The following is a 6103-nucleotide window of genomic DNA, read 5'->3' on the forward strand; positions in this document are numbered from 1 at the left end:
GCTCTTTTACCAATAAAAGAATTTGTATTCACAAATTATGAAAGGGGAGAGACAACTTCAGTGTAATTTGTACGGATGTTTGTGCTGGATTGTGATGTACTTAACTTAATTTTGATGTGGCCAAGGAGTATTTGAGAGTGTAATTTCTGTTCAAGATCATATATATGTCAATGATGACATATTTACAGAACACGAGCTTTGACCTTGACCCAACATGTTCTCTGTATTAAAGTGAGAGAAGCTAGACTTGTTGCATATCTCCCAGTTATCCAAGGCACATGACACCAGGTACTGGCCTTCTCTGTTCTGCATTCATCTCAATGCTCTCAGATTTAGAGTTCCTGGAAGAGTCATTTGCTTCTTCCACAAATAACCCACAATAGAACTGTATCATATTGCTGGCCATCGTAAAATATTTCATATAGTTTTATTAAAAAATGAAGGACTACATTGCTTCATAATGCATGTATGCAGCAGGATGCAGTTTCTCTGGATAAGGCAATGAATCAGAGGAGACTGTATATGAATCCACATGCTAATGTTTTGGTGAATACTAGAATAATATGACAACCAAGTTGAGGTTATATTATTTCCACCAAAATCCCATGATTCTGTAACACATGCACACACACTGAAAATGGACATTGTGGACAGTGGCAATTCTATGGTACTGCCTTTGATTCTTGGGAATGACACTTAGGCACCCCAAGTATTGTGTGTTTAGTTGCAATGAAAGACACACCACAGTACAGGAGTGTCAAAGTGCATCACTCTTTCATAGCCAAGAGAAGAAACTTCTTCTTTCTTACGCTTCTGCTGAGCTTGATTCCGTCTTAATGCCAGATTGATTGTGAGGGCATCTCTTCTTTCTCCAATAGCCTTCGGGTAGTGCTTTTCTCCCATAACCTCATCACATAACACATCTGTTTTATTCCTTGATGGCTCCCCACATATTTCTATGGCTCTCTCATTTTCATAAATAGAGGCCCTTGTGCTACATCTGGCACAGATATGATATCACTCATCAGAGTCAAAAAATAGTTGACCCTTCTCACCTTAAATACCTTTGATGTGTCGCCTGAGTTTTGCATCCAGTCCTAGAGACCTAGTCTTCCCTTAGGTTGTCTAAAGCCTTTCATTTCCCTTAGACTTCCTTGATTGGGTGGGTGGGTGGGTCATTTACAACTCTGTTCTGTCATTTCCATAAGTAGCAGTTGATCAAGTTCTCTTCCTGAACTATTATTTATCTCTTTTGAAGTAGCGGCTCCGACTGATTACTGGGGGAAATCAAGGTAAGCCCCGAGATGCAATTGCATCATGTTACAGAATAGATACGTGCTTTCTTTAAATATTATATAAACTGAAAACAGCTGGTGGAATTCTAAAACAGAAAAAAATAAAATCATACTGGCAAAGGTGTAAACCAGGAGTTACATACAACCTCGTGTTGTACATCAAGAGTAGGGAAAATTGTGGTTTGCGTTATTTGATTAAATAATATAGGGAGAATTCCCTGAATGCTAAGATCCAGATTTGAGGCCGAAAAAAGGACCATCCAAAAGCTGAGATTGGGTGTGTGTGTGTAGAGTAACAAATTTTGCTTGAGTAGGGTTGCCATATTTCATACAGTGAAAATCCAGACACAAAAGTTGTTTAGCTTCTGACATGGGTTGTCATGCATCTGGATTTCCCCAGACATTTCTGCCTGGACACTGTTTCTGATGGCTGAATCCCAGCAATGGATTCTGTGTTTGAGAAACCTGTGATCATGGTGCTCTGCTCCATCAGTACTGGTCTATTGGATACTGAAGGGTTGTAACTTGCTTCCCATTTCAACATCTGCATGAAACCAATGACATCATTTAGACATTTGGACTGAAGTATCATCACTATGTTGATGGTACCCAGCTCATCCCCAAACACTGGGAAAGCATGACTCCCTCCATTATCTATCCAGGTTTCAGTAATACACTCCAGGTCGGTAGGCTTCTGCAATATCATCCTGGGCGGCAGACCTTTCTCATATAGGGACCTGGCAGTCAGGAGCTCCTTAAGGCCCAGTTGGTTGCTAGTATGGGGATATGATCAAAGGCCAGCAGCTACCTTTATCTTTGTGGATGGACTTAAAAGCCCCCTAGATCAGTTACAGACGTCAGCTTGATCTTGAGCATTTGGTGGACACATTCAGCTTTTATTTACTTAATTAATTCCACATAGGTAGATGTGCTGCAGCAGACACAAACCGCATCATGAGATTCTCAAGGCACCTTAAAGGCTAACAGATGAAATGTTATCCTCAGTCTATCTATGATCACCCATACATAAACACAGCTACAGAGCATATACGCGTTAACAATTCATGCATGTGGCAAGTGAACTCTAGTCCATGAAAGTTTATGACATAATAAATCTGTTAGTCTTGGGTGGGGGACACGAGATTCCGTTTCATCTCTGCTTTAATTGAATGCCATTAATCTAGCGAAAGGATGGCAACAGAACTAAAAAGCAACGTCAATGAGCAGGCAACTCCTTTTTTGTTTTGTGACTTCAGCAAAGCTCCAGAAGTGTCAATTATGAAAATATGAATACAGCATGCACTAGAATAGTTGCAATTAATACCTATGTTGATATCAGGGACATTTGTGGTTGCACTGTAGGGCTGTTAGCTTTCTGACACTATTCCTGAAAGTGGGAACAAAAAGAAAAGTGGTTTGCAGTTATTTATGTTTTCATGAGAACAAAGGATCTAAATACAGCTCAGGCAGAAGCACCCACATCTTTTTTTTTTTTTTTTTAAGGAATATACTTTATAAGGCTTTGCAGAGAAAATGTAGGTTTGCAGACGGTTGATCTACTGCTTAAGAATTGCTGAGCAATGAAATCAAACATTGGATTCATTTAGCAACAGATATGATCTGTTGGAATGTCCAGGTGTTCTTGCTTTATCCTGGAACAATCTGCAGAATTCCTTTTATCTGAGGGAGTGTTTGCGAATGCCAAAACACTGGGGTTGTTTATGCAAAGGAATAGTAACTGCATATTTTATCCCTTAGCCTTTGATTGCATTAGCTTCAGTGATGGCAAATTCTCTTTGAAGAAAGATCTATGTATGAACATGAATCTGAAAGAGAGAGAGAGAGAGAGAGAGAGAGAGAGAGAGAGATTGAGAAAACCTTTCTGCCTGCAGTATGTACAATAGTTCAAATCGCAGCTAGTTGGCTGATATTTTCAGTTTAAAACTGGTTCATTCTAGCAGAAAATATATGGTTTCACAGTTTTAACAACAAATGCAAATGACGTACAATCTGAACTTAATGATCTTATGTCTCCTTCTTTAGATGGAAATGTGTATTACTCCACATACTTCAAAATGTGTATTGCCAATCCTGCTGCATTTTGTCACCCGTATTGTCGCTGAAAGAAGCCTGGGACTTCTGCCCCAAATGCCTGCTCTCTTGACACCACTGATGCTACTCTCCTCTCTCATTGGAACTCCCTGAACTCCTTCTCTGAGTAAGTCTACCTTGACAGGTGCCCGGTCCTGATAGCTTTGCTGTAGCTCTTGGGCTTCCTTCTCTGTTTTTAATTCCCATTAGTCAAATGGAAATTCCCTAGGCTCAGGGCCAGTTCATGTGGGCACCAAACTTGTATCAGCATATAGATGCATCTGGGACTGGGAATGAAAATTGCATAGCTGTGTGACAAGCTACACAATATGGTTAAGAGCAAGCTCTTGGACAATCTTAATAGCCACAATTGGAATACAGATAACATCTACAGAGGACAGTGCATTCATGTATACTGAATGCTCTCATTACTTTTGATAGATGCTGGACGCAGGTAGGGAAAGTGAATCTTTAGAAATCATAGTGTTTATGTTGCAAAATTCGCCTTTCCTGTATTTTGCAAGTCTCTCTCTCGCTCTCTCTCTTTCCCGCTGCAGTGTCATTTTCCCCCTTCTTCACTGATGCTTTGCGATAGAAAGAAAAGGCTAAAGCAGAAGGATGACTGCAGGTTTATAATGTCGAAGACAGCAGAACAGAAATAGGGAAGGAAAAAGAAGGGGCACCATACTGCAAGTGGTCACTCGAGGCCAATAAATTATGACCACAACTATAGCCAGTGTCATTTAAGTACTCTTTAGTTTCTGATGATAAAGCACTAGCTTATCACCATGCTGACAACTGCAAACCTCTGTGGCCTCAGCTTACAGCCTGTCCATTTGTTACCCGGCCAGCCAAGCTGCACTGAATTTAGCACAACTCAAGTGGGTCATAAGCATGAATAGGTAAAAATATTCCCTGGGCTTCCAAATGGCAGGTCAGAGGCTGGGGAAGGCTGCACAGTGATATATGAGCACATAGCCCTGTTCTTCTATTTGTCATCTGCTGATAGGGCTTGCCAAGTGACCAAAAAACAAAACGAAAACAACTTGACCTGGATGTGGGGGTTGCTGGACAGTTTTTGCTTGCAGAGAAGAAGGAGGTTTGTTTGTTTGTTTGTTTGTTTTAAAAGCTGCACACCTTGGATTGAGGAGATAGGAAGCCTTTTCCATACAAGGGTCAAATTACCTTTTGTGGACCACATAACAGTGGTGGGTTGGGTGAGAAGCAGAAGTGGGTGGAATGAAAAATATCGATTTTATCTTTCTACAGTAGGCGAGTTTCTATGTACTCACAGATCTCTACCGCTCATTTAGAAGAGAAGAAGAAGAGTTTGGATTTGATATCCCACTTTATCACTACCCGAAGGAGTCTCAAAGCGGCTAACATTCTCCTTTCCCTTCCCCACAACAAACACTCTGTGAGGTGAGTGGGGCTGAGAGACTTCAGAGAAGTGTGACTAGCCCAAGGTCACCCAGCAGCTGCAGGTGGAGGAGCGGAGACGCAAACCCACTTCACCAGATTACGAGTCTACCACTCTTAACCACTACACCACACTGGCTCAGCTAGGCAAGCAAAGAGGTCAAGGGCACATTCCCAGCAAGCAAAAACAGACAAGGAGTGTGGAAACCAGGACTTGCAAGGGGCATGGACTGAATACAGGGTCATAGGTCTGCTTGACAGGTCTGCGTGGTGGTCCTACCATGAGGCATATTGAGGCAGCTGCTTCAGGCGGTAGTTGCTGAGAAGTGGGCAGTGAGCCTTCTGCTCACCCACTTCTGCTTCTCACCCAACCCATCAGAGCCCTGCTCAACTTAAGCTAGCTTGCTCCCCTCAAGTTTGTGGAGAGATAATTTCCTGCCATCAAGGTTCAAGGGCTTAACCACCCTTCCTCTTGTTCCACAGCTTTCCCCTGGGAAAGAAGTACTCTTTTACGCTCAGTCAGAAGAAGTGGCAATTGAGTTTTAAGCAGATTGCTGTTCATTCCATTTTAGAGCTAAAGAACAGGTTTTCCGTGGAAAGGAGTGGAGTGAGTGGGAAACCGCTTGGACCCATGCTATCTAGGCACGGGATAAGAAGAAGTGTGGAAGTACCCCAAGTATAAATCAACTCTTGTTGACTTCTGTATTCAGAAGGCAGAGGGCATCAGCTTATCTTTTGCCTCTGGCAGCCAGTTGTAAACCAATGGCAGCCAGTTGTAAACTGCCTTGTGTTCTCTTGAAGAAGAGTATAATAATAATAATAATAATAATAATAATAATAATAATAACAACAACTGCATCCATGTGAATCTCACTTCAGAAGGGCCACAACCCCTCCCCCCAAAGTTTTGGTTTAACTCCCCCCCCCCCAAAGACCACCATGCTTCTCCTATGATCTAAAATGTACTGAAATCTGGAGGAACTCCCTCCTAATGGAATTGCCCATGGCCTCAACAATGCAAATCATTAAGCAGTTTTAAAAACCTACAGTGCATATTTCAGGTTGCTTTCCCCTAAATTAGGCAAGTTTTTGTGTATGTGTTTTTTGGAATTGATGGGTTTTTCACCTGCTGGACTCTATACTGCTGTTTCAAACATATTGCTATGGTATCCGATGTAAAAGTAGTGTTCAACAGCTGCCTTTTAAACTGTAGTTATATTTTGAAAAGCATTGTACGTTTATGATAGGCAAGCTATATTGGTGTGGCCTTTGCCCACCACCAAAGTAACCTGTAATTA

The 6103-nt window shown here is 41.7% G+C and overlaps 1 long non-coding RNA gene across 1 annotated transcript; it reads left to right on the forward strand.

Moving 5' to 3' along the window:
* The first annotated feature begins 3129 nt into the window (after positions 1-3129).
* On the forward strand, positions 3130-4704 carry LOC310681769. Its single transcript, XR_014513601.1, has 3 exons — positions 3130-3242; positions 3339-3513; positions 4656-4704. It is a non-coding gene; the product is annotated as an uncharacterized lncRNA (long non-coding RNA).
* The last annotated feature ends 1399 nt before the right edge of the window (positions 4705-6103 follow it).

This window comes from Podarcis tiliguerta (assembly GCF_965153285.1).
Source record: "Podarcis tiliguerta genome assembly, chromosome: 7".
In the NCBI taxonomy this organism is placed as follows: Eukaryota; Metazoa; Chordata; class Lepidosauria; order Squamata; family Lacertidae; genus Podarcis; species Podarcis tiliguerta.